The sequence below is a fragment of the Callithrix jacchus genome, chromosome 5, assembly GCF_049354715.1.
Source record: "Callithrix jacchus isolate 240 chromosome 5, calJac240_pri, whole genome shotgun sequence".
In the NCBI taxonomy this organism is placed as follows: Eukaryota; Metazoa; Chordata; class Mammalia; order Primates; family Cebidae; genus Callithrix; species Callithrix jacchus.
This window is the reverse complement of record NC_133506.1, coordinates 12,985,608-13,013,112: the sequence shown is the minus strand read 5'-3', so window position 1 is coordinate 13,013,112 and position 27,505 is coordinate 12,985,608. Positions and strand designations below refer to the sequence as shown.

Genomic DNA, 27,505 nt, shown 5'->3' with positions numbered 1-27,505 from the left:
ACTACTTTAAGACACTCAAGAGTATGGGGTAATTGTTATACACCAAGGAAAGCATTGGGTTCTTACTAATCTGGGGTCTGGTGTGGTGACTCATACCTGTAATCCCAGCACTTTGAGAGACCAAGGCAGGCAGATCACCTGAGGTCAGGAGTTTGAGACCAGGCTGACGAACATGTAAAAACCCTGTCTCTACTAAAAATACAAAAATTAACTGGTGCACACTTGTAATCCCAGCTACTCAGGAGGTTGTGGGGGGGAGAATCACTTGGATCCAGGAGGTGGAGGTTGCAGTGACTTGAGATGACACCACTACACTCCAGCCTGGGTGACAGAGCAAGACTTTGTCTCAAAAAAGCAAACAACAAACAAACCAAAAAAAAAAACACATCTGGGCTGGAGAAATGTACAGGAGACACACCCAAGCAGTTGATGGAATCTCCATCTTCTGTTTCATGGTGAGGCAGGGATTCCCAGAGAGCATGATCGCTGTTTGTCTGGGATGCCTCTGCTCCCAACCGGGGCCCTCTACAGACAGACAGCTCTGGTCACCCTTGGGTTGTAAACAGATTGTCAAGGCCCCTGGGCTCCAGCCACCCTCCCTCCTTTACAGGCCCCACCTGAGCATTTAAACATCATCTGGAACTTTGCCTGAGCAAAGGGGTCTCATGGGTCTCATTTGCTGTCTTGCTGCAGACACTGAAAGAGCTGAGCACAGACTTTCCATTATTTTCAAAGGGGCATCATACTGAGTTTCTGAGGTTGTTAGAAAAATCCATGACTTCTGTCACTAAAGTTAAAGATGGGGGCATTTTTTTTAAAGTGAACCAAAAAGGAATGAATTTTAGGAGCATTGTTTAACTCTCAAATATCATTAAAATCATGCAGAAGGAAAGAAAAATAATTACTCATGATTCCATTACCACCTGTTTTCACATTTTTTTTTACACCAACAAAACATGCCTTATTTGGTAAAAACATGAGTGTAAGCAGGGCAGGATGGGCAGGGCAGAAGGGTACAGTATTGGAGGTGGGAGTAGGGGGTCTACACAGCTGGGACCTTTGGAGGTGTGGACATCCTATCAGGACAGAGAAGGTCCAAAGTTCTGGAGGAGGGCAGTCCTTTGTTAACAGATCACTTGCTTTCCCAGGGGTAAAGAGAGGGGCTCCAGAGGCCTGAGTAGGATAGAGGGGTGGCTGTCCTGGCAAGTCTAGGGAAGCCCAGCTCCCAGCAGCAGGACCTCTTGAGGACAGTCTGTCTTGACCCAAAGGCCAGCACAGCAAGCGGCCTCCACATTAGATCTACAGCTCGACTGGCTTCTAAGATGGGCATCTCTAGGGTGGAGACAGATCCAGAATCTCAAAGCATCCCCTCTTTGGCTCCATCATCCCAAGGTGAGAAACAGCAGAGCCCAGGTGGGAGTCTGAGTCATCTCGTTGGTTGTTTTCAATGGATTTTAAATACCCTCAGTCAAAAGGACAGCAGTAGGAAGCAGAAACAAAAGATCCCAAAGCTGTTGGGCACCATCACCTCTGGATGGCTCTAGCACCAGCGGAGCCCCCATTCCCTTCCATGTCAGATGTAATTCTTGGTAGGGTATTCAGAGGGCCCCCGAGAGACAGCAGGGGCCGATGTAATGGCTGGGGCCCCGGGACCTCCCTGAGGGGCAAGTGCAGCACAGGAGTCCCCATCTCAGCAACAAAAGGGCCGAGGCTGCCCAGTCCAGGTAGAGGGAGGCCCCCAGCTCCCGCTTTTGGGCCTCAGCCACCAGGGGGTTATAGAAGTCCTGGATGATGGCATGTGCTGTCCAGCACACGGGGATTAGCATCAGGATCCCTGAGATGACAAAGACAATCCCAGAGATGAGCACCAGGCAGGCCTTGGGATCCTTGTCCTCCACACAGGTGGTACACTTGGCCCCAGCAAGGTAGACCAGCAAGCCGAACAGGACTACAAGGAGGGTGATGACACAGAGGGCTCAAGTGGCCTGCAGGTCCTGTGGCAGCACCAGCAGCGAGTCGTACACTTTGCACTGCATCTGGCCTGTGCTCTGCACCACACAGGACATCCACAGCCCCTCCCACACTACCTGGGCCACCACAATGCTATTGCCTATGAAGGCGGTCACCTTCCACATAGGCAGGACGCAGGACACCAGGCCTTTCACCCAGCCCAGCATTGTCAGGATGACTCCCAGGATCTGCATTCCGGCAGAGGCCATGGCGAGGGTGAAGGAGCTGCACTGCGAAAGGGATAAGAGAAATTCCTAAACCGAGTGTCTGTTTTCACATTTTTAATGACAGTCAGCAAAAGTGGTAGGTTTAAAAGAACAATTCAATTTCTCACCTCAAAGATTTTCTGTGAGTGAATTTCACTGTTGCGTGTTGAGCGCTTCTGTTGCAACACATGTGTGTTCAATTCTGCCTATACATGTAGCTTCTCTCTAGCTATTAAGCCACTCACAGTTTAATTTATGTATATTGTCAGTTCATTAGGGAGTACAAGGCAGAGGGGTTTTGAAAACTCTAATTTCTTTTTTTTGAGGCGGAGTTTCACTCTTGTTACCCAGGCTGGAGTGCAATGGTGCGATCTCGGCTCACCGCAACCTCCGCCTCCTGGGTTCAGGCAATTCTCCTGCCTCAGCCTCCTGAGTAGCTGGGATTACAGGCACGTGCCACCATGCCCAGCTAATTTTTTGTATTTTTAGTAGAGACGGGGTTTCACCATGTTGACCAGGATGGTCTCGATCTCTTGACCTCGTGATCCACCCGCCTCGGCCTCCCAAAGTGCTGGGATTACAGGCTTGAGCCACCGCGCCTGGCTTGAAAACTGTATTTTCATTCAATCCAGCGCATGCGGAAAAAAAGAAAACTCTATTTTCTCCAACTACATTTTCTATATACTTTCTTTCTTTCTTTTTTTTTTTCTTTGAGATGGAATTTCACTTTTGTTGCCCAGGCTGGAGTGCAGTGGTGTAATCTCGGCTCACTGCAACCTCTGACTTCCAGGTTCAAGCGATTCTCCTGCCTCGGCCTCCTGAGTAGCTGGGATTACAGGCATGCACCACCATGCCAGGCTAATTTTATATTTTTAGTAGAGACGGGGTTTCTCCATGTTGGTCAGGCTGGTCTCGAACTCCCAATCTCAGATGATCCACCCACCTTGGCCTCCCAAAGTGCTGGGATTACAGGCACGAGCCACTACTGTAGTCTTTGAATCCCCTTTCCCATCCCTCAATGATATCTATAGTAGATGCTGTTGGTGCCTTAACAATACAGCTCTCAAATCCATACCAACTTCTTGGTTTTTTGTTTTTTGAGACCCAGTCTCACTCTGTTGCCCAGGCTAGAGTGCAGTGGCACGATCTTAGCTAACTGCAACCTCTGCACTCCAGCGTGAGTGACAGGGCAAGACTGCCTCAAAAAAAAAAGGGAAAAAAAACTCTTCCTCTCAGACAGCTGGAAATCTATGTTCCAGGTCTCCCTGCTCCCCACCTCACCCGGGTGCCCTTCCCAGCCTAGTTCTCTACTGTCCACATTCATACAGAGAAGAGACTCTGACCCTCCTCCTTGGCTGGCCTCCTGGGAGGACTCCCTCGGGCTGGGCTCTGCAGCTGGAGGCCCCCATAGAGGTGGTGGGCTCCGCTGAGATAGTGAATGCTATTATTTTGAATGCTACATGACTTTATGTGGACCCTTTCCACTCCTGAGGTCACCCCTCAGGCAAAGGCAGTCAGGTCTCCCCTCAGCCTCTGCCAGCCGCTGTTTTGCAGCCTCTTTCTGGGGGAAGTGTCTCTTTGCTGGATACCACCTGGGCAGCTCTAGGTATCTACCCCTGCTCCACCGTATGCTCCTTCCTAAGGAGACGGGGGCCCTTGATGCACTGTTTCTTCCCTCAGGCTAGGGGAAAGGCCTCCTCCTCTCCTTCTGGGGCCCGCTTATCCACAACAGGCTGCTTCATCAGGCCTCCCCTTTTCACAGTTTTTCATTCAAGAAGTACTGCCAGCCTCTGGCTTTATGAGCACTCCCAAAGTCCAGTGGACATGTGTCAACTCTCCCAAAATCCCTGAATGTGTGAATATCCAAACCGAGTCCCTAATAGCCTCCCCAAACCTACTTCTCCTGCAGTCTTCTTATCACAGCTAATAGAAATTTCATCCTTCCAGATGCTCAGACCAAAACCCCTGAGTGATCCTCAACTGTTTTCTTTTCCCCATACCCTATAACCAATGTGAGAGCAAATCCACCAGCACCACCTTCAAGATACATCCAGAATCCAACTGCTTCCCATCACCTTCACAGCTATCATCTCTCACCTGAATTATTGTGATATCCTCCCAACACATCTCTCTGCTTCTGCTCTGCCCCCCGTATCAACTATCCAATGCCATATTATGCTCACTGAATATCCTTATTGGATATTACGGAGTACATTTCATAAGAAACAGTCACAAAACCTTAGTGGCATACAATACTAACGCCTCTGGGTTAACTAGGGATCGGCTGATGGCTCACGCCTGTGTCTGGGGGTCAGCTGGTTGAGTTGACTGAGGCTATTCAGCTCTGCTCCATCTGTTTCTCATCTTCCAGCAGGCTCACCTGGGCAGGTTCTCGGGATGATGGCAGAGGCACCAGATAGCAAGTGGAAACCTGCAAGGCTCCCTGAAGCCTAGGCTTGGAACTGCTGTGCCATCACTTCTGCCTCATTATATGGGCCAAAGCAAGTCATATGGTCAAGCCCAGAGTCAGAGTAGAAGGTCCTTACCAAGTATGTGACTGAAATAAAATTAAGTGGTAAGAAGGTGCATGTTGCCTCTTGTTGGGTGAAGCTGCAATGTGGTAGCAAAGGGTGTGGATGAGAGGAGGGGTGAAGACTGGAGCTTTTAACAGTCAGCCTCCCACATCCCTGAGAACATTCCATCGATAGAGCACTTCTCTGCTTAAAACTTTCCCAACTGTAAAACTCTTAGAAGAAAATTTAGGAAGAAAGCTTTATGACATTGGATTTGGCAATAATTTCTTAGATATGAGGCCAAAAGCACAGGCAACAAAAGCAAAAATAAAAATAGATAAATTGGGTTACACCAAAATTTAAAACTTCTGTGCATCAGAGGACACTATCAAATGAAGAGGCAGCCTACAGAACGGGAGAAAATATTTGAAAGTACATATGTAATAAAGGGTTAATATGGAAGCCTACAAAACAAACAACCCAAATAAAAATGGGCAAAGGACTTAAGTAGGCATTTCTCCAAAGAAGACATAAAATGGCCAACAAACACATGAAAAGATGCTCAGCATCACTTGTCACCAGGGAAATGCAACTCAAAACCACAGTGAGATACCATCTGACACCCATAAGGTAACTATTATCGAAACAAACAAAAAATAAACAACAAACAAAAAGCCCAGTGCTTGTAATCCCAGATCATGCCTGTAATCCCAGATACTCGGGAGGCTGAGGCAGGAGAATTACCTGAAACAGGACCTGGGAGGCAGAGATTGCAGTGACCTGAAATAGTACCACTGCACTCCAGCCTGGGCTGCAGAGTGAGACTCCATCTCAAAAAAATAAAAATCAAACAAAAAACAAACTAACAAAAGCAACAAAAAACAAAAACAAAACAAAAGAAACCAAAAACAAAAAAGCAGCAACAAGTATTGGGAAAGATGTCAAAAAACTGGAGCCCCTGGCCAGGCGCGGCCACTCACAGCTATAATCCCAGCACTTTGGGAGGCCAAGGCGGGAGGATCTTAAGGTCAAGAGATGGAGACCAGCCTGGCCAACATGATGAAATCCCATCTCCACTAAAAATTCAAAAATTAGCCGGCCGTGGTGGCATGCACCTGTAGTCCCAGCTACTCAGGAGGCTGAGGCAGGAGAATCGCTTGAACCTGAGAGATGGAGCTTGCAGTGAGCTGAGAGTGTGCTACTGCACTCCAGCTTGGGCGACAGATGGAGACTCCATCACACACATACACACACACACACACACACACACACACACACAGAAACTGGAACCCCTGTGCATGGTTGATGGGAATGTAAAATGGTACAGTTACTGTGGAAAACAGTATGGTGATCCCTCAAAAAATTAAACATAGAATGACCCTATGATCCAGCAATTCCACTTCTGCGTATACGATATGGTTTGACTGTGTCCTCACCCAATCTCATCTTGAATTGCAGCTACCATAATTCCCACAGGTCGTGAAAGGAACTAGGTCGGAGATAATTCAATCATGGGGGGCAGTTTCCCCCATACCAATCTGCCTTGAGTAAGTGAGAGCACGTGGAGAGAGCATCTAGGTGACAGCTGGCACTCATTACACCAAGTGTAATGAGAATCAGCCAGCCCCAGTCACGCCTGATTGTAACAGCACCAGTGACTGTATAGCCTTCCTATTGCTGCTCTTACAAACTTTGCAACTTAAAATAACACAAATTGGCCAAGTGCAATGGCTCATGCCTGTAATCCCAGCACTTTGGGAGACTGAGTCTGGAGGATCACCTGAGGTCAGGAGTTCGAGACCAGCCTGGACAACATGGAAAAACCCCGTCTCTACTAATAATACAAAAATTAGCTGGATGTGGTGGTGCATGCCTATAATAGTTGAAGGGCTGAGGCAGGAGAATCACTTGAAACTGGGAGGCAGAAGTTGCAGTGAGTCGAGATCACGCCATTGCATTCCAGCCGGGTGACAAGAGTGAAACTCTGTCTCCAAATAAAAGAAAATAAAATAGTACAAATTTATTATCTCACAGTTCTATACATCCAACACAGGTCTCACTGGGCTAAAATCAAGGTATCAGCATGGCTGCACTCCTTTCTGGTGGCTCTATGAGGAGAAGCTGTTTCTTTACTCATTCAGGCTATTGGCAGAATTCAGTCCCTTTCATCTGTAGAACTGAGGTCCCTTTGCTGGCTGTGACTGAAGGCTATTCCCTGCTTCTGGAGGCTGCCCCTTGGTTCATGGCCCCCTTCCTCTAATTCAAAGCCAACAATGGTGGGTAAGTTCCTTTCATGCTTTGAATCTCCCCTAGAGCCAAGATTTTGCCATGGTGCCCAGGCTGGTCTTGAACTCCTGGGCTCAAGCAATCTGCCAATCTCAGCCTCCCAAAGCTTCTTTTCTACTTTTTTTTTTTTTTTTTGAGATGGAGTTTCACTCTTGTTAGCCAGGCTGGAGTGCAATGGCGCGATCTTGGCTCACCGCAACCTCCACCTCCTGAATTCAAGCAATTCTCCTACCTCAGCATCCCGAGTAGCTGGGACTACAGGCGCATGCCACTATGTCCAGCTAATTTTTGTATTTTTAGTAAAGACGGGGTTTCACCACGTTGACCAAGATGGTCTCGATCTCTTGACCTCGTGATCCACCCGCCTCGGCCTCCCAAAGTGCTGGGACTATAGGTGTGAGCCACCGCGCCCGGCCACTTCTTTTCTGCTTTTAAGGGCCTGTGTGACTGTATTAGACCTACCTAGACAGTCCAGAATAATTTCCTTACTCAAAGGTTCATAAACTTAATTGCATTTGCAAAGTCCCCTTTACCATGTAATGTAGCATGCACAGATCTAACATGAGGGATTAGAGAATTGACATCGTTAGATCATTACTCTCCCTACCACTATGACCCCAGGTGAGAGAGCATCAGAAGAACTGCCCAGCTGCGTCCAACCCAAAGACTGACCCACAGAGACACCAGCAAATAAGATGAGTGGTTTGCTCATGCAGCAATAATTCACAAGTACATCATGACCACAATAATCTCTGACCACAAAGAGCCGAAGGAAAATGCCCTTGGAATATGTACTTAAAATGCAAAGAAGTCTCTCAAACATTAAGAGCTCTTACAGGCAAAGTTCTTGGGGTTCACTCAGAACCCTGATCCAATCTTCTTGCTGTTAAATGTTCCTCAAAATGAGAAATAGGTAATAAATCTTGGGAGACAATGGATCCTCCAAATGAATTATCAGTAAAATGTAGAGGTCAGATCCAAATGACTATTAAATGTCTACCCATGCTCCCTGCTTTTCTGATTATCTCACACCCAGCTGCATGTTGGAAATTGGCTGTGGTGCCAGATGGGTCTCTTCAGGTCTGCCATTTGTCCTGCAAGAGGGTGGGCACATTTCGCATTATGCAACATCAGTTGAGAAAAGTCTTCATTGTGAAAAGGTGAGTTCTACAAGACAAGGATAGCAAGACAAATTCACATGTGGTCTTCAGCCCCTCATCAAATCAAGGACTAAACTGCCATAGCCACGACAGCTGCCGGACACAGAGTAGGCCCACACCAGTAAAAGGACAGCACCCAAGCTCTGGTGCCCACTGGCCTGGGATACTTGGCCAGTGGGGAACAACTGCAACAGCCCGGGGACTAGAAGGTCCCCAGCTACCCCAGCTGTAAGGCTCTTGATATTCCCAGACAACCCCATTTTACAGCTGACTCCCCAGATCCAAACCATTTGGTACCAGTCCATGCAATCCTTCATTGACAAGACTATTTCCTCATTCTTGCTTTATAAGAGAAAGACTGGCCAGGCATGGTGGCTCATGCCTGTAATCCCAGCATTTTGAGAGTCTGAGGCAGGTGAATCACCTGAAGTCACCTGCATCTATAAATATGAAATGTGACTTACTATAATGGGACTATAATGTTGAAGATTTTATTATTTTATTTTATTTTACTTTTGAGACAGTGTCTCACTTTGTTGCCCAGGCTAGAGGGCAGTGGTGTGATCTTGGCTCACTGCAAACTCTGCCTCCCGGGTTCAAGCAATTCTCCTGCCTCAGCCTCCTACATAGCTGGGATTACAGGCGCAAGCCACCACACCCGGCTAATGTTTATATTTTCAGTAGAGACGGGGTTTCACCATGTTGGCCAGGCTGATCTCGAACTCCTGACCTTGTGATCTGCCCACCTCGGTCTCCCAAAGTGCTGGGATTATAGGCGTGAATGTTGAAGATTTTTAATGATCAGTCAAGGTCAATGGATTACAAGCTTTTGAAGTGTCTAAAGTTTGTCCCAGCCGAAGATTATCTGGACAGAGAGGGACTTAGAAGAGTGTCTTAACCTACTTTGGCTGTCATAGCAAAATATCATAGACTGGGTGACTTAACCAACAGAAATGTATTTTCTCACAGTTCTGGAGGATGAATGCCCAAGATCAGGGCCCTCTTCCCGACTTGCAGATGGCTGCCTTCTCGCTGCATGCCCACATGGCCTTTCCTCAGTGCACGCATGTGGAGAGACAGCAATCTCTCTCTTTTCCTATTCCTATAGGGCCACCAGTCCTATGCCTCCACCCTTATGACCTCTAAGACCTTATCATGAAACAGTAGCAACGGGTAAGAAAGTTGTGGAAGCTACAGCTCAGAGCAAGGAGGGCTGGAGTACTCAAAGGAGGCTTGATTAGTTAGTTAGTTACTTAAGAGGCAGAATCTTGCTCTGTCGCCCAGACTGGAGTGCAGTAGCAGGATCATAGCTCACTGAGCCTCAAACTCCTGGGCTCAAGCCATTCTCCTGCCTTAGCCTTCTGAGTGACTGGGACCGCAGGTTCACATGATCATGCCAAGTTAGTGTTTAAAAAAATTTTTTATAGAGATGGGGTCTCACTTTGTTTCCCAGGCTTTATTTATTTATTTATTGAGACAGAGTCTCGCTCTGTCATCCAGGCTGAAATACAGTGGTTCGACCTTGGCTCACTACAACCTCTGTCTTCTGAGTTCAAGCAATTCTCCTGCCTCAGTCTCTGGAGTAGCTGGGATCATAGGTGCCTGCCACCACACCTGGCTAATTTTGTATTTTTAGTAGAGACAAGGTTTCATCATGTTGGCCAGGCTGATCCCAAACTCCTGATCTTATGATCCACCTGCCTTGGCCTCCCGAAGTGCTAGGATTACAGGCATGAGCCACCACCCCTGCATTTTTTTATTTGTATGGATTTAGGGGGCACAAGTGTAGATTTCTTACGTGTACATACTACGTAGTGGTAAAGCCTGAGCTTTGAATGTATCCGTCATCCAAATAGTGAACATTGTACCCAGTAGGTAATTTTTTTATAATTACTACAGGCATAAGCCACTATGCCTGGAGGGTCATTTTTTTTTTTTTTAAGAGACAGAGTCTCTGTCTCCCAGGCTGAAGTGCAGTGGTGCGATCATAGCTATAGCCTGGAACTCCTAGCTTAGCCTCTTAAGTAGCTAGGAATACAGATGTATGCCACCTCGCCCAGCTAATTTTTACTCTTATTTTTGTAGAGATGGGGTCTCATTGTGTTGTCCAGGCTGGTCTCAAAACTCCTGGGCTCAAGTCATCTTCCCACCTTGGCCACTCAAAGTGCTGGAATTAAGGTGTTAGCCACTGCACTCAGCCTGTAATAGATAATTTTTCAACCCTTATTCCCCTCTCACTCTCCCACCTTTTGGAGTCTCCAGTGTCTATTATTTCACTCTGAATGTCCATGTATATTCATTGTTTAGTTTCCACTTAGAACATGCAGTATTTGACTTTCTGTTTCTGACATATTTCTCTTAGATAGTAGCCTCCCATTCCATCCATGTTGCTGCAAATGATACAATTTTATTCTTTTTTATGACTAAGTAGTATTCCATGGTGTGTGTGTGTGTGTGTGTGTGTGTGTGTGTACACTACATCTTCTTTATTCAATCATCCCTGGATGGATACTTAGGTTGATTCCATATCTTTGCTATTGTGAATAAATAGTGCTGCAATAAACCTATGAATCCAAGTATCTATTATATAATGATTCTTTCCCTTTGGGTATATATGCAGAAGTGGGATTGCTGGGTCAAATGGTCAAATTTGAAGATTGAGAAATCTTCAAATACGACTCTTTTTTTTGAGACAGAGTCTTGCTCTGTCATCCAGGCTGGAGTGCAGTGGTGCAATCTCGGCTCACTGCAACCTCTGCTCACAGCAAACTCTGCCTCTGGGCTTAAGCAATTCTCATGTGTCAGCCCCCTGAGTAGCTGGATTACAGGCACACACCACCATGCCTGGCTAATTTTTGTATTTTTAGTAGAGACAGGGTTTCACCATGTTGGCCAGGCTGGTCTTAAACTCGTGGCCTCAAGTGATCTGCCTGCCTCGGACTCCCAAAGTGCTGAGATGACAGGTGTGAGCCACCACACTCTGTCCAAAGAAGACTTCCTAAAGTTAGGACTATCTTGGTATGATAAAGCTTAATTGTAATTTTCCTAAAGCATGAATACAGTCAAGTAAATCCCTTGTTCATTGGCTTCCCATTGCTCTTAAGAGGAATGTCTAGACGTTTTACCACTGCCTCCTGACCTCCGATTCCAGTGCCCTGCCTCACCTCTTGCAAGCCTCTAATGCAATCCCACTGAGCTTCTTCCAGTCCCAAGGAGCATACTTTCACCTTCAGGCATGCGTCCACGTTGTTGTGTCTGCCTGGAACACTTATTCAACCAATACCTCACACCTTATCCCTCCACACTCAGTTTGTGCCTGCTTGCTGCTCTCATCCCTGAGGTCTCAGTGGAAAGAATGTTTCTTACAGGAACCTCAGGTGACCCCACCAGGGCTGGTTATGTGTACTTTTTTTTTTTTTTTTTTTTGAGACAGTCTTGCTCTGTCACCCAGGCTGGAGTGCAGTGGCACGATCTTGGCTCACTGCAACTTCTGCCTCCCGGGTTCAAGCAATTCTTCTGCCTCAGCCTCCTGAGTAGCCTGTAAAGGCATGCACCACCACACCTGGCTAATTTTTTTGTATTTTTAGCAGAGACGAGGTTTCACCATGTTGGTCAGGCTGGTCTCAAACTCCTAACCGCCTTGGCCTCCCAAAGTGCTAGGATTACAGGTGTGAGCAACTGTGTCCAGCCCAACAGTGTGCTGATCTTAAAGGGGAAGAAGGACAAGGATCTCTGGCAGCTCCAGAGGAAACTCTGGGCTGCATCCCAGTGCAGGCTTTGAGGGGATCTCAGGGAGTTTATAACAGGCTGCAAGAAATGTCTGTGCACATGCAGTCTATGTCCCTGTGAGGCACACTGTACCACAAGTTGGATCTAAGTTTAGGTTGTTTCTGAGATGTTCCCCCGTTTCAAGATCCTCTAAAAATAGCTTCTCTGTTACTTAGGAAATCTATCTTACTGTGGAACACAAATATGCTGATTTGAGTCCAACAGAAAGAAGGGTTACTGCCTGAGAGAAAAACCAGGGCTACTAGTGAGTGAGGGACATGGGTGGGTAAGGAATTATCTGAAATTACTTTCCTTGTCCTTTAGAATGTATGCGAGCCCCCGTCCCCAATCCCAGCAATGTTCTACGCTAAAAATGCAGTACAGAGGGGGCTTCGCAGTGGAAATTTGGTGAATCTAGGAGGGAGATATGGGCAGCATTCCAAGGCCTGCTTTGCAACACAGCATGTGTCAGTGAGAGAAATACTGAAAAACAGAGAAAAGGAAGGGTTGATATTTCTATGCTGGCAGTTGATCACAGTCTTGTTCAGTGAAGCTGCTTCAGGGCTGTTGCCATGGGAACCAGACGTGATTCAGTCGTTTGTTGAATGTAGCTTCCACGGCTAACGCTCTGAAGCTGGATCAGGGTTTCCCCCTCTTGTCAGGTGTTTTGAAGCTGCCAGAGGATTTTCTTCCAATACGTGTGTTTGCGTTTTTCTTAATTTTTTATTTTTATTTTTTAACAATACAGATGGGGTTTCTCTATGTAGCCTAGGCTGGTCTTGAACTCCTGGGCTCAAGCAATCCTCCCACCTCGGAGTCCTAATTTTTATTTTGTGTACAGATGGGATCTCACTGCATTGCCCAGGCTGGTCCCAAACTCCTCTGGCTCAAGTGATCCTCCCACTTTGTACTCCCAAAGTGCTGAGATTACAGGCATGAGTCCCTGCACTTGACACCAATTCATGTGTTTCTATTCGTATTTTGTAATTTTGTCATGTTTTAAAAATATTTATTTGTACATTTTTGAGACAGGATTGCTCTCTATCTCCCAGGATGGAGTGCAGTGGCATGTCCACAGCTCACTGCAGCCTCTACCTCCTGGGCTCAAGTGATCCTCCCGCCTCAGTCTCCCAAGTAACTGGGATCACAGGTGTGCACCACCACCCCTGGATAATTTTTTAATAATTTTTTTTTGAGACAGAGTCTTGCTTTGTTGCCCAGGCTGGAGAGCAGTGATACATCTCAACTCACTGCAGCCTCCGCCTCCTGGGTTCAAATGATTCTTGTGCCTCAGCCTACCAAGTAGCTGGGGCTACAGGTGTGTGCCACCATACCTGGCTAATTTGTTTATTTTTTTTTATAGAGATGGGGTTTTGCCCTGTTAGTCAGGCTGGTCTTGAACTCCTGGCCTCAAGTGATCCACCGGCCTTAGCCTCCCAGAGTGCTGGGATTACAGGTGTAAGCCACTATGCCTTGCCTAAAATAATTTTTGCAGAGACAAGGTCTCACGATGTTGCCTAGACTGGTCTCAAACTCCTGAGCTCAAGCAGTCCTCCTGCCTCAGCCTCCCAAAGTGCTGAGATTACAGGTGTAAGCCACCACACCACGCCATATGTGTTTTTAATTTCACTATCTGAACCCACAAAAAGGCTGAAATAAAATGGCTAAATGCATGAGCCTAATATTTGTAGGAATTTGATTTTTTTGTCAGGAATGAAATAACGTGGCACATTTCCCAGGAGCCTGTGTGTGTAAATCGTATGTGGGTGCATGCTGAATTCTGCATCCCAATGTAAAAGACAGACCTTGAGAGATCACCAAGGTCAGCCCCGATTTGCAGCCTTTGCTCCTTCCTGACCAAGCTGGTTCAGGAAAACATTCATCATCGCAGTGACTTCCTTGTAAACTTTCCAATTTCTTCACGTTCCTCATTTGTTCAGACTGGACAGTTCTCTGGTGAGAGTCTAGCCAGACACCTTGTCTCCTTAACCACTCAATGAGGTGTAACGCCACTGGTTTCCTCCTTGCCTTCATCCCTCTTAGTTTTTCATACGACGCACATGGTTAGGCAGCTGACACTTAGAAACTCTGATCTGGGATTCTTTCCAGAAATGCCCACAGCAGTCAGTGTGTAGAAATCAGCACACATTGAACAGGAATCGATGAGGTGAGGGCTGGAGCAGTGGCCTCTGAAACGACTGAGTTGAGATCCAGGATTGGCCTCTCAGTGACTTATTTCCTTTTCCACGACTGCTTCCAGATTCCCAGGATGTGCTGCCCAGATTCCTCTTTGGGGCTGGAAGGATTTCTTCTCTCAGCTGTTGGAAGTGCTGTCAGCTGACAGCTGAGTGCCTCTCCAGGAACTGCCCCTCCTAAAAAGAATCACCCCTGGACAGGCACAGTGGCTCACGCTTGAAATCACAGCAATTTGGGAGGCCGAGGTGGGCAGATCATGAGGTCAGGAGTTCAAGACTAGTCTCGCCAACATAGTGAAACCCTGTCTCTACTAAAAATACAAAAAAATTCGCCAGGTGTGGTGGTGTGCACCTGTACTCCCAGCTACTCAGGAGGCTGAGGCAGGAGAATCACATGAACCAGGGAAACGGAGGTTGCAGTGAGCTGAGATCACACCATTGTACTCCAGCCTGGGTGACAGTGTGAGACTCTGTCTCAAAAAAAAAGAAGAGCCACCCCACTCCAGGCCTTGCTTCCTTCCTGGGCATCCCACAGACAATACCTGGTTTGTGGAGGGGAGGGGAAAAAGGCCTGGCCCCCTCACTCCAGTCCACCTTGCTCCAATGCAGGCATGTCTGAAGGGTCACCTGGTTGGCTGCAGCCCTTACTCTACTTCACAGCCCAGCTTCTCCCTGCACCCTTCCCTGCTACCTGCCCTTCCCTTCCACAGGTACAGGTCACAAAGACACCCTCAAAGAAACCTGCACACAAATGCTTTTCTCAGAATCAGCTCCTGGGATACAAATCTGCAATAACTCTGAACTTTCCAAAGGAAGTTCCTCCCCTATTTTTGCAGTGTAATTTTGGAGTGATTTATTCCATACTCAGCCTCAGGCTTAAGGCATTAGGAAAAGCCAGCCTTCAGCCAGGCGTGGTGGCTCACACCTGTAATCCAAGCACTTTGGAGGCCAAGGCAGGTGGATCACCTGAGGTCGGGAGTTCAAGACCAGCCTGACCAACATGGTGAAACTCCGTCTTATAAAAAAATAAATAAGTAAAGAAAAAGAAAAAGAAAAAAGAAAAACCAGCCTTCTCCTCCTTCCCTGGGCCACAGTTATTTCTGAATCAGGGCAGTGAGACAATGAGAAGTTGGCTGAAGCCTTTTAAAAAAGCAGCTTTCAGTTGGGTGGGGTGGCGCATGCCTGTAATCCCAGCACTTTGGGAAGCCAAGGCGGGCAGATCACCTGAGGTCTGGAGTTCGAGACCAGCCTGACCGACATGGAGAAACCCCATCTCTACTAAAAATGTAAAATTAGCTGGGTATGGTGGCACGTGCCAGTAATCCCAGCTACTCAGGAGGCTGAGGCAGGAGAATTGCTTGAACCCAGGAGGCAGAGGTTGCAGTGAGCCAAGATGGTGCCATTGCATTCCAGCCTGGGCAAAGAGAGCGAAATTCCATCTCTAAAAAATAAAATAAAATAAAATAATTAAACAGCAGCCTTCCTAATTTTCCAAAAGATCCCCAGAAGGGAAGTTTCGACGTCATTGGATGTGAATGAGGAACATGCATGGGGCCTGTGAGTTCCTGACAGACACCTCAAGATCATGAGGAAAGAAGCTTGCTGAGATCACGGCTGACCTGGGAAAGAGGAGGCGAGAAATAATCACAAGATTTGATCTACTGGCTCACACTACATCTGACAGCCTTCCCCTGGATTCTCCAGTCTGTGAGCCAATATGTTTACTCTTTGGTTAGTTGACTTCAAGTTCCCCATCTGTAAAATGGCATTGATGACACTGCAGCCTACCTTATGGGGATGTTTTAGAGAATAAATCGTCAATGCATGCAGCACATCGAAAGTGATCCTCCACAAGTGTTTCTGATTCTTTGGTTTTTTGTTTGTTTGTTTTGTTTTATAATGAAGACAGGGTCTTGCTCTGTTGTCCAGACTGGAGCGTAGTGGTGAGATCATAGCTCACTGCAGCCTCAACCTCCCAGGCTCAAGTGATCCTCCTGCCTCAGCCTCCTGAGTGAGTAGCTGGGACTATAGGCATGCACCACTAAGCCTGGCTAATTTTTTGTAGAGATGGAGTTTCACTATTTTGCCCAGGCTGGTCTTGAACTCCCGGGCTCAAGCAAACCCTCTGGCCTCAGCCTCCCAAAGTGTTGGGATTACAGACACAAGCCACTGCACCTGGCCTGTTATTGATTCTTTTTTTCTCTCTCAATATTTTATTTTTATTAACAAATAATTCTACATATTCATGGGGTACATATTTTGATATGTACAATGTATAGTGATCAGATAAGAGTAATTAGCATGTCCATCATCTCAAACAATGGATGCAGCAAACCACCACCATGGTACATGTATACCTATGTAACAAACTTGCACAATCTGCACATATACCCCAGAAGTTATTTATAAAAATTAAATAAACAAAAATAAATTTTAAAAACTAAATGTTTGAGCCGGGTATGGTGGGCATGCCTGTAGTCCCAGCCACTCGGGAGGCTGAGGCTGGAGGATCGCTTGAGTCCAGGAGTTCTGGGCTGTAGTGCGCTATGCCGATCGAGCGTCCACACTAAGTTCGGTGTCAATATGGTGACCCTCCGAGAGCGGTAACCACTAGGTTGCCTAAGAAGGGGTGAACCAGCCCAGGTCGGAAACAGAGCAGGTCAGAACTCCCGTGCTGATCAGTAGTGGGATTGCACCTGTGAATAGCCACTGCACTTCAGCCCGGGCAACAGAGCGAGACCCTGTCTCTAAAAAAATAGAAAGAAAAAAAAGAAACAAAAATAAATATTTCAAATGATGGTTTTCAAAACCCATGGCTGATTTACACGATGAAAGACAGTGTGTTTTCTTTAAGCATAGGCTCCTCGAAGGTACAAAAGTCTTTCTTCGACAACAATTGGGACTTTCCTTCAGACTGTACTTTTTTTTTTAATGTGAGACTTGGAGTCAAAACCTGTACTTTGAAGTTTGATCCAGAGCTGAGATTTTCAAACAATTTTTAAACAATGGCATTTTACTATTTATTATTATTTTGAGACAGGGTCTTCCTCTGTCACCCAGGTTGGAGTGCACTGGTGCAATTATGTCTCTCTGCAGCCTTAAACTCCTGGCCTCAAGTAATTCTCCCACCTCGCCTCCTGAGTAGCTGGGACTACTGGCACATGCCCCCATGCCCATGCCTGACTGATTTTAAAAATTTTTGTAGGCCGGGCATGGTGGCTCACGCCTGTAATCCCAGCACTTTGGGAGGCTGAGGCAGGTGGATCATGAGGTCAAGAGATCGAGACCATCCTGGTCAACATGGTGAAACCCCGTCTCTACTAAAAATGCAAAAAAATTAGGGGGGCATGGTGATGCGCACCTGTAGTCCCAGCTACTCAGGAGGCTGAGGCAGGAGAATTGCCTGAACCCAGGAGGTAGAGATTGTGGTGAGCCGAGATCGCACCATTGCACTCCAGCCTGGGTAACAAGAGCGTAACTCCGTCTCAAAAAAAGAAAAAAAAATTTTGTAGAGACAGCATTTTGCGATGTTGCCCAGTCTGATCCCAAACTTCTGACCTCAAGCAATCCTCCTGCCTCGGCCTCCCAAAGTGAGCAGTGGCATTTTTAAAAATTGAAATCCCATGTAGAAACCATAGCTATGATATACATAATAATAATTTTTAAAAACCTATAAAGCACTTACCAGGTACCATGCTTAGCATTTTACTTATAGATTCTGTGCATACACTTGCATTATGTATGAGTCACTGAAACCTCCCAACAACCCCATGAGGTAAGCACTATTATTATCTCTATTGTAGATTTTAGGGAACCTCTCCCTCTGAATTCACAAGAGTACAGAGGATCCCATGTGGAATTTGATGACTTTGACTCCCTATTTACTCTGAATAATGGATACTTTGAATCAGTTTTGGGTCACAAGACTTTTTTTTTTTTTAAAGCAGGAAATATAATATATATAGGAAGAATTCCCCAAAGTAATAACTACACACACACACACACACACGCTATTCATTTCAGAGCTCTGGCTGGGTCTTTGTGTAGCTGAGAGCAGTTGTCATAGGCGCAGCAGCTCAGTCACAGACCTCTTTCATATTCCAGGCTTGAGAGGACACAATTGGAAACGGGAAAGGGGAAAGCAGATTTTTAAAAGGAATGAATATTGCCTTACATAGAAATGTGAAATTGTATATCCATTAGAGAGTGGAAACTGTGCAAATTATAGGGGGTATTTGGAAAATATTTACTTACTCTATTTGGGCTTAGACTGTGTTGTCTGAGAATTTATGTTTATCGTTGGGAGACTGTGTGTGTTTGTGTGTATATGCTCCTTTGGTTCCCTGGTGGGCAACTAAGAAACTAAGAGTTGTGGCCAGGCACGGTGGCTCACACCTGTAATGCCAGCACTCTGGGAGGCCGAGGTTGGTGGATCACCTGAGGTTCAGGAGTTTGAGACCAGCCTGGCGAACATGGTGAAACTCCATGTCTACTAAAAATACAAAAATTGCCAGGCGTGGTGGCTCACGCCTATAATCCCAGCACTTTGGGAGGCCGAGGACGGTGGATCACGAGGTCAGTATATGGAGACCATCCTGGCTAACATAGTAAAACCCCATCTCTACTAAAAATACAAAAAATTAGCTGGGTGTGGAGGCACACACCTATAATCCCAGCTACTAGAGGGGGCTGAGGCAGGAAAATTGCTTGAATCTGGGAGGCAGAGGTTGCAGTGAGCCGAGACTATGCCACTGCACTCCAGCATGGGCAACAGAGAGAGACTCTGTCTCAAAAAAAAAAAAATTAATGGTTGTGTCTGCAACTAAGTATACCAAGATTTGGAGTCCAACATCCATGTCCACACTGGACCCTTTGGTGAGATTTGGAATGCTAAGACTTTGACAACTGTCCTGAACCCCTTGCCCTAAGGTGTTGCTCTAGACCTAATGAATCAGTGTCAGGAACGTTTACTGCTCAGTGAGGGCATAGACAAGAACCCAAAACTAACTCCTGTGAGCAGAGGCTGGGGTTTTGAACGGGTTATAGAGCTATGACTGGCAGTCACAGAAGATGTTCAACAGAAGTAGGAAGTGAGTTGTTGGGGGCAGATTCAGAAACTGATGTGTGCTAACAAGAAAACCCAGTGAAAAACTGAACTTTTCAGATCCCTCCCCCGCTTTTTTTAGACAAGGTCTCCCTCTGTCACTCAGGATGGAGTACGGAGGTGTGATCTCAGCTCACGGCAACCTCCACCTGCCAGGCTCAAGCGATTCTCCAGCCTTAGCCTCCTGAGTGTCTGGGACTACAGGCAGGCACCATGCCCGGCTAATTTCTGTATTTTTAGTGGAGATGGGGTTTCACCATGTTGGCTGGGCTGGTCTCAAACTCCTGACCTCAAGTGATCTGCCCACCTTGGCCTCCCAAAGTGTTGGGATTATAGGTATGAACCACCATGCCCTGCCAGATTTTTCCCTTTAACAAGAGGAAGCTTCTTATATAGCCTAATTTTTTTTTTTTTTTTTTTTTTTTTTTTGAGACGGAGTCTTACTCTGTCGCCAGGCTGGAGTACAGTGGTGCAATCTTGGCTCACTGCAACCTCCGCCTGGGTTCAAGCGATTCTTCCACCTCAGCCTCCCGAGTAGCTGGGACCACAGGCACGTGCCTCCATGCCAGGCTAATTTTTGTATTTTTAGTAGAGACGGGGTTTCACCATGGCCAGGATGGTCTCGATCTCTTGACCTCGTGATCTGCCCGCCTCGGCCTGCTAAAGTGCTGGGATTACAGGCGTGAGCCACTGCGCCCGGCCTATAGCCTAACTTTTAATTGCTTTACTCATATAGTTCATATGTAGTTTAAAATTTCCACAACCATTTAATGAAATCTGATACACTCACCTACCTTGTGGATCATGGAGATTTGGGGGGATAGGACATGGAGGACAGGCTGAAAAATGATGTGGCGGTCCATGGTGGAGAAGTGAGAGACAGGCCTCTCAGGCCTAGTGAACTAGTGGGATCCAAAATGTGGATGTCAAACAACCCTTGAGTGCCCTTCATATGACTCAAAGTGCTGCTCTTTGGGAATCCAGAAAACTAACTATTGAGTTATAAATATAAGTGGGGCCAGACATGGTGGCTCTCACCTGTAATCACAGCACTTTGGAGGCCGAGGCAAGTGGGTCACCCGAGGTCAGGGGTTCGAGACCAGACTGGCCAACCTGGTGAAACCCCGTCTCTATTAAAAAAAATTTTTTTAAAGCCGGGCATGGTGTTGCGTGCCTATAGTCCCAGCTACTTGGAAGGCTGCAGCAGGAGAATTGCTTGAACCTTGAACCTGGGAGGCAGAGGTTGCAGTGAACTGAGATTGTGCCACTGCACTCCAGCCTGGACGACAAAGTGAGTCTCAGTCTCAAAAAAAAAAAAAATAATAAGCATAAGTGGCTTCAAATAAGCTTTTTCCTTTGCAGGGAGTAATCAAAAGTGAGTTCTAAACATTTCTCTACAAAATTGAAACTATTTGTTTTGCTATTTCCTATGGTGGAAATATAAAATTGGGTAAGCCATTAACTGTAGAAGTCGTGGGAAATGTGTATGTCTTCCAGCAAGACTTTTACTATGAGGGAATCTGACATCACTCTCTGTGAAGGGTTCATCACGCAAGTACCGGTGAACCAAAAGTATCTGAGGCAGGTCTCCAGGCACAGTGGTTCGCAGATGTAATCCTAACACTTTGGGAGACCATGGTGGGCAGACGGCTTGAGTTCTGCAGTTCAAGACCAGCCAGGGCAACATGGTAAAACCCCATCTCTAAAAAAGAAAAAAAAAAAAATGCAAAAAATTAGCCAGGCACAGTGGCTCATGCCTCTAGTTCCAGCTACTTGGAGGGCTGAGAAAAGAGGACTACTTGAGCCTGGGGGTCGGAGGTTGCAGTGAACTGAGATTGTGCCACCGCACTCCAGCCTGGGTGACAAGGTGAGTCTCCAACTCAAAAAAAAGATAGAAAGTTTATTTTGTGAAGGTTAAGGACCCACCAGTGACACAGCCTCAGGAGGTCCTGATGACATATACCAAAAGTGGTCAAGGCACAGCTTGGTTTTATATATTTTAGGAAGACATGAGATGACAATCAATACCTGTAAGATGTACATGTGTTTAGTCTGGAAAGGTAGAACCACTCAAAGCAGGGACTTCCAGGTCTTAGGTGGATAAGATGCAAACAGTTGCATTATTTTGAGTCCTTGATCAGCCTTTCACTGAATACACAAGTTATATGTGAGAGTGGGGTTGGGAAATAGTCACTTATGCCTTAGTCTGGCTCCGTGAATCTGCATGTTTGCATAAACAATAAGGCAGAAGAAGCAATTCGATACACATTTGGCTCAGGTGAGCAGAGGAATGACTTTGAGTTCTGGCCTTTGTCCCACACCTGTGAAGATGAGATTTCAATGTACATTGCCAGGGTGAAATCCCACAGAACTGTTTTAGAGTAAAGATATTGCTGGGCATGGTGGCTCATGTCTGTAATTCCAGCACTTTGGGAGGCCGAGGCGAGCAGATCATCTGAGGTCAGGAGTAGAAGACCAGCCCTGGCCAGCATGGTGAAACCTCATCTTTACTAAAAATACAAAAAATTAGCCCGATGTGGTGCCGCATATTTAATCCCAGCTGCTCAGAAGGCTGAGGCAGGAGGATCACTTGAACCCAGTGGGCGGAGGTTGCAGTGAGCCGAGACTGCACCATTGCACTCCAGCCTGGGCGACAGAGCAAGACTCTATCACACACACACACACACACACACACACACACACACACACACACAAACACAAAAGATCTTGAGGCTCAGAAGGAATTTCTTTGTGGGCAAATTGCAAGGGAAGTATGTAGCTTTTTTTTTTTTTTTTTTTTTTTGAGACGGAGTTTCACTCTTGTTGCCCAGGCTCGAGTGCAATGGCTCCATCTCAGCTCACTGCAACCTCCACCTCCCGGCTTCAAGCAATTCTCCTGCCTCAGCCTCCCGAGTAGCTGGGATTATAGGCATGTGCCACCACGCCCGGCTAATTTTGCATTTTTAGTAGATATGGGATTTCTTCATGTTGGTCAGGTTGGTCTCGAACTCCCAACTGCAGGTGATCTGCCGGCCTGGGCCTCCCAAAGTGCTGGAATTACAGGTGTGAGCCACCATGCCTGGACTTTTTTTTTTTTTTAAACTTTGTAGCTATCTTATTTAGGAATAAAATGGGATGCAGGTTTGCCTGACACAATTCCCAGATTAAATTTTCGCTTTGGCTTAGTGATTTTGGGGTCACAAGATTTATTTTCCTCTCACATACCCAGGTCCATGACATCCAAGTGCATTTTTGGTAGGCGTTGCTTTGTGGCAGGATGTCCAAGTGGCAAGAGAAGAATGGGGTGTGGATGGGAAAGGAGGGGCTCCAGCTCAAGACACCAGCAGCCGGTAGTGTCACCAGCTTCTTGGTGCCTCTGATTTCTCTTCTTTACCATGAAAGGTTTGCAAATTCCACCACTGGAGTTCATTTTTGTATACTAATGACTTTCCTCCAGGTAAAATATACATACCGGCCAGGCATGGTGGCTCACACCTATAATCCCAACACTTTGGGAGGTCGAGGCAGGTGGATCATTTAAGGTCAGGAGTTCAAGACCAGCCTGGCCAACATGTTGAAACCCCATTTCTACTAAAAACACAAAAATTAGCCAGGTGTGATAGTGGGCTCCTGTAATTTCAGCTACCTCGGAGGCTGTGGCAGGAGAGTAGCTTGAACCTGGAGGTGGAGGTTGCAGTGAGCCGAGATTGTGCCATTGCACTCCAGTCTGAGTGACAGAGTGAGACTCCATCTCAAACAGAAAAGAACATCTTTGAATCCACCTATGAGTTTTAAGCCTTTCCTCCCCTGCTTCAAGATAGTCTGCCTCTTTAGGCTGAGCCAATGTACACCTTCCATGTTTTGATCTATAATTTTACCTACAATTACTGTCTCCCTAAAGTATACAAAACTAAACTGTAAGCTGACTGCCGGGGCACACTTTCTCAGGACCCCTTGAGACTGCTCCCTGGGCCATGGTTACTTACATTGGCTCAGAATAAAGCTTTTAAAAATATTTTATAGAGTTTGGTTTTTCCATTAACAACATATATCAATGTATCACACTGTACTCCATAAATATGTGCCATTAGTATGTGTCAATTAAAAATAATATTAATCAGATGAGACTTTGGACTGTAATTTAAAATAAAAAAATAATTAAAAAAGAAAAAATAATATTAAGTCAGGCACAGTGGCTCACGCCAGTAATCCCAGCACTTTGGGAGGCTGAGGTGGATGGATCACCTGAGGTCAGGAGTTTGAGACCAGCCTGACCAACCTGGAGAAACCCTGTCTACTAAAAATACAAAAAATTAGCCTGGCATGGTGGCACATCCCTATAATCCCAGCTACTTGGGAGGCCGAGGTAGGAGAATCACTTGAACCTGGGAGGGAGAGGTTATACGACCTCCTCACAGACCAACGTAAATGTTTGATGAGAACTAATCGGCTGAGTGAAGGAAAAATAAAGAGATTTGACGGTGTCACTTTTTCTTTTTTTCTTTTTTTTTTAAGATGGAGTCTCACTCACTCTGTCAGCCAGGCTGGAGTGCAGTGGCACAATCTCAGCTCACTGCAACCTCTGCCTCCCAGATTCAAGTAATTGTCCTGCCTCAGCCTCCTAAGTGGCTGAGACTACAGGTGTATGCCACCATGCCCAGCTAATTTTTTGTATTTTTAGTAGAGATGGGGTTTCACCATGTTAGCCAGGATGGTCTGGATCTCCTGATCTCATGATCCACCTGCTTCTACCTCCCAAAGTGCTGAAATTACAGCTGTGAGCCACCACACCCAGCCTGTGTCACCTTTTCAAGTGAATAAGGAAGTGGAATCTATGTACATGTCATAGCAGTAAGAGTTGAAATTTACTAAATGTTCTATTGGTAAACAGTTGCTAGTTATACTTGTTAAAAGCTCAAACACTAAAGCACCCTTGGGTTTCTTCCTAGGTTGTGGTATGAGCCAAATACACTTCAGGGTGGAAAAACTAATATCTTTATTCCTTTCTTCCTTTTCTCTCTCTCTTTTTTTCTTTCTTTCTTATTCTCTTTCTTTTTTTTTTTTTTTTTTTTGTTGTTGAGACAGGGCCTCACCTTGTTGCCCAGGCTAGAGTGATCTCAGTTTACTGCAACCTCAGCTTCCTGCTTCTGCCTCCTAAGTAGCCACCATGCCAAGCTAATTTTGTTTATCTTATTTTTTTCTTGCAGAAACAAGGTCTCACTATGTTGTGCAGCCTGGTCTCCAACTCCTGGACTTAAGCAATCTTCCTGCCTTGGTCTCCCAAAGTGCTGGGATTACAGACATTAGCCTCCATGCCCAGCCTAATTTCTTTCTTTCAGAATTTTTCCCTAAAATGTATAACTGATGTTCATTTTCTTTTTTTGTTGTCACTGTTTTGTTTTGTTTTGTTTTTGAGACAGAGTCTGGCTCTGTTGTCCAGGGTGAAGTGCAGTGGCACCATCTCAGCCCACTGCAACCTCTGCCTCCCAGGTTCAAGTGATTCTCCTGCCTCAGCCTCCTAAGTAGCTGGGATTACAGGTGCACAACACCACCCCTGGTTAATTTTTGTATTTTTATTAGAGACGGGGTTTCACTATGTTAGCCAGGCGGTCTTGAACTCCTGACCTCATCATCCACCTGCCTCGGCCTCCCAAAGTGCTGAGATTACAGGCATGAGCCACAGTGTCCAGCCTCATTTTCTTCTTTTGTTTTTTGAGACAAGAGTTTCACTTTTTGTTACCCAGGCTGGAGTGCAATGGCGCGATCTCGGCTCACCGCAACCTCCGCCTCCTGGGTTCAAGCAATTCTCATTACAGGCATGCGCCATCATGCCCAGCTAATTTTTGTATTTTTAGTAGAGATGGGGTTTCACCATGTTGACCAGGATGGTCTCGATCTCTTGACCTCGTGATCCACCTACCTCGGCCTCGCAAAGTGCTGGGATTACAGGCGTGAGCCACCGCACCAGCCTCATTTTCTAATGTAGTCATTCATTAAGAATATGGGAAAGTTCTACTCTGTGTTATCAATGCCAAAACAAAACATTTGTCAATGATTAAAAAAGAAAATTTCAGGCTGGGTGCAGTGGGTCAGGCCTGTAATCCCAGCACTTTTGGAGGCCGAAATGAGAGAACTGTTTGACCCCACGAGTTCGAGACTAGCCTGAGAAACATAATGAAACCCTTTCTCTGCAAAAAATTAAAAAAATCAGCTAGACATGGTGGTGCAGGCCTATAATCCCAGCTATTTGGGAGGCTGAAGCAGAAGAATCACTTGAACCCAGACTGTCGAGCCTTCAGTGAACCTGTACCACACCACTGCATTCCAGCCTGGGCAACAGAGTGAGACCCTGTCTCAAAAAGAACAACAAAAAATTGAATTAGAAGTCATAGGTTTTTGTTTGTTTGTTTCTGTTTTTGCTTTTAGACAGGAGTGCAGAGGCGCCATCTCAGCTCACTGCAACTTCTGCCTCCAGGGTTCAAGCAATTCTCATGCTTCAGCCTCCCGAGTAGCTGGGATTACAGGCACACACCACCACACTTGGGTAATTTTTATATTTTTGGGTGAGATGGGGTTTCACCATGTTGGCCAGGCTGGCCTCAAACTCCTGGCCTCAAGTTATCTGCCCGCCTTGGCCTCCCAAAGGGCTGGGATTACAGGCGTGAGCCACTGCAGCCAGCCGAGCTTGTTTGTTTGTTTGTTTGTTCGTCTGTTTTAATGAGAATGGTGGAGGAGGTGATCCCTCAGGTCTCTTCCAGCTCTGAAATTTTTTTTTTCTATTTTTTGAAATATTTTGTTTTTTGTGTCTTGCTTTACTTTCTGAAAGTGGCAGTGCTTGAAGGAGGCCCATGCCTGCGGGACTGAATTAAACAGCACTCAGGGCTGGCCAATCTGTCTGACTCACTAAGAACAGAAGCACCACCCTGTTAGCATCCATTGAGCAATGAAGCCAGAGTTGCATCCTGTGCCTCCTGTGGCGTAGCATTTCATAAGTTCTTTAGGAATTTCACCAGACACCAAGTTAGAGATAGAGCCGGTATAATTTTCTTTTTCTTTTTTAATTTTTTATAACTTATGGCCACTCATTTTATTTTTTAAGCCAGAGTTTCACTCTTGTTGCCCAGGCTTGGGTGCAGTGGCACCATCTCGGCTCACTGCAACCTCCACCTCCTGGATTCAAGTGATTCTCCTGCCTCAGGCTCCTGAGTAGCTGGATTACAGGCCCCCACCACTATGCCCAGCTAATTTCTTGTATTTTTAGTAGAGATGGGGTTTCACCATTTGGTCAGACTGGTCTCGAACTCCTGACCTCAAGTGATCCACCCGCCTCAGCCTCCCAAAGTGCTGGGATTACAGGCATGAGCCACTGCACCTGGCCAGAGCTGTGTAATTTTCTACATAGAAGTTAAATTGGGTAAGTCAAGGCAGAGCCCAGTACAAACAACTCCCTTTAGAAGCAGACAATCTGGAGACAATATAGGTCATTAAAAAAAAAAAAAAAAAATAGCAGCAGCCAAGAAAATGGCCTTAGCAGTTACAGCATGCTTGGACAGTTTAGGGCAATCTCTCAGCCCAATCATATGATTCTCAAGGTTTAAACAACGACAGGAATAAAAACATTTCTCTTGATATCATTTAAAATTTTTCATTGAGCCCTGAATAGAGTCGGTATTGAAGAAAATGCAAAAAGGATTTCAGCCCCACCTTAAGCTTTCTTCCTTATAGAGACAAATATAAACAACTCACCACATTTCCTCCTCAACGTTTGTTTCCTCAGGGACAAATGAGCCTGGGATGTTTGCCCTTTGCGATTATATCTAGTGACTCACTCTCTGTATGTAAAAATAATTATGGTTGTCTGAAGATTTGCCAATACAGGCTTATTCCCTGCAAAATAAAAGTTCTTCCCAGAGAATTGTATGTATCTGCTCACTATTTTATGACTTCCTTTGAAGCACTTGAAACATTTTTGTTTCTTTGGAGGATGATTTGAATTCACTTAGAAGAATATAGGCTCCTTTGTGAGCTAAAATTTCAAGATCTATAACTGGACAAAGGTGATTTACAGCTTTATAAATGGGAGGCCAGGCACAGTGGCTCACAATTGTAATCCTAGCACTTTGGGAAGCCAAGGTGGGCAGATCGCTTGAGCCAGAAGTTTGAGACCAGCCTGAGTAACATGGCCAAACCCCATCTCTACAAAAACAAAAACAAAAACAAAAACAAAAACAAAAATTAGCCAGATGTGGTGGCATGCACCTGT

At 46.0% G+C, this 27,505-nt stretch overlaps 1 pseudogene across 1 annotated transcript; it reads right to left on the bottom strand.

The window, feature by feature from the left end:
• Positions 1 to 1,439: 1,439 nt before the first annotated feature.
• Positions 1,440 to 27,032, bottom strand: LOC103792817 (claudin-6-like; annotated as a pseudogene). The gene is made up of 2 exons (XR_013535116.1): positions 26,989 to 27,032; positions 1,440 to 2,240 (listed from the first exon to the last, which is right to left on the bottom strand). The product of XR_013535116.1 is annotated as a claudin-6-like (transcript).
• Between the last annotated feature and the right edge of the window lie 473 nt (positions 27,033 to 27,505).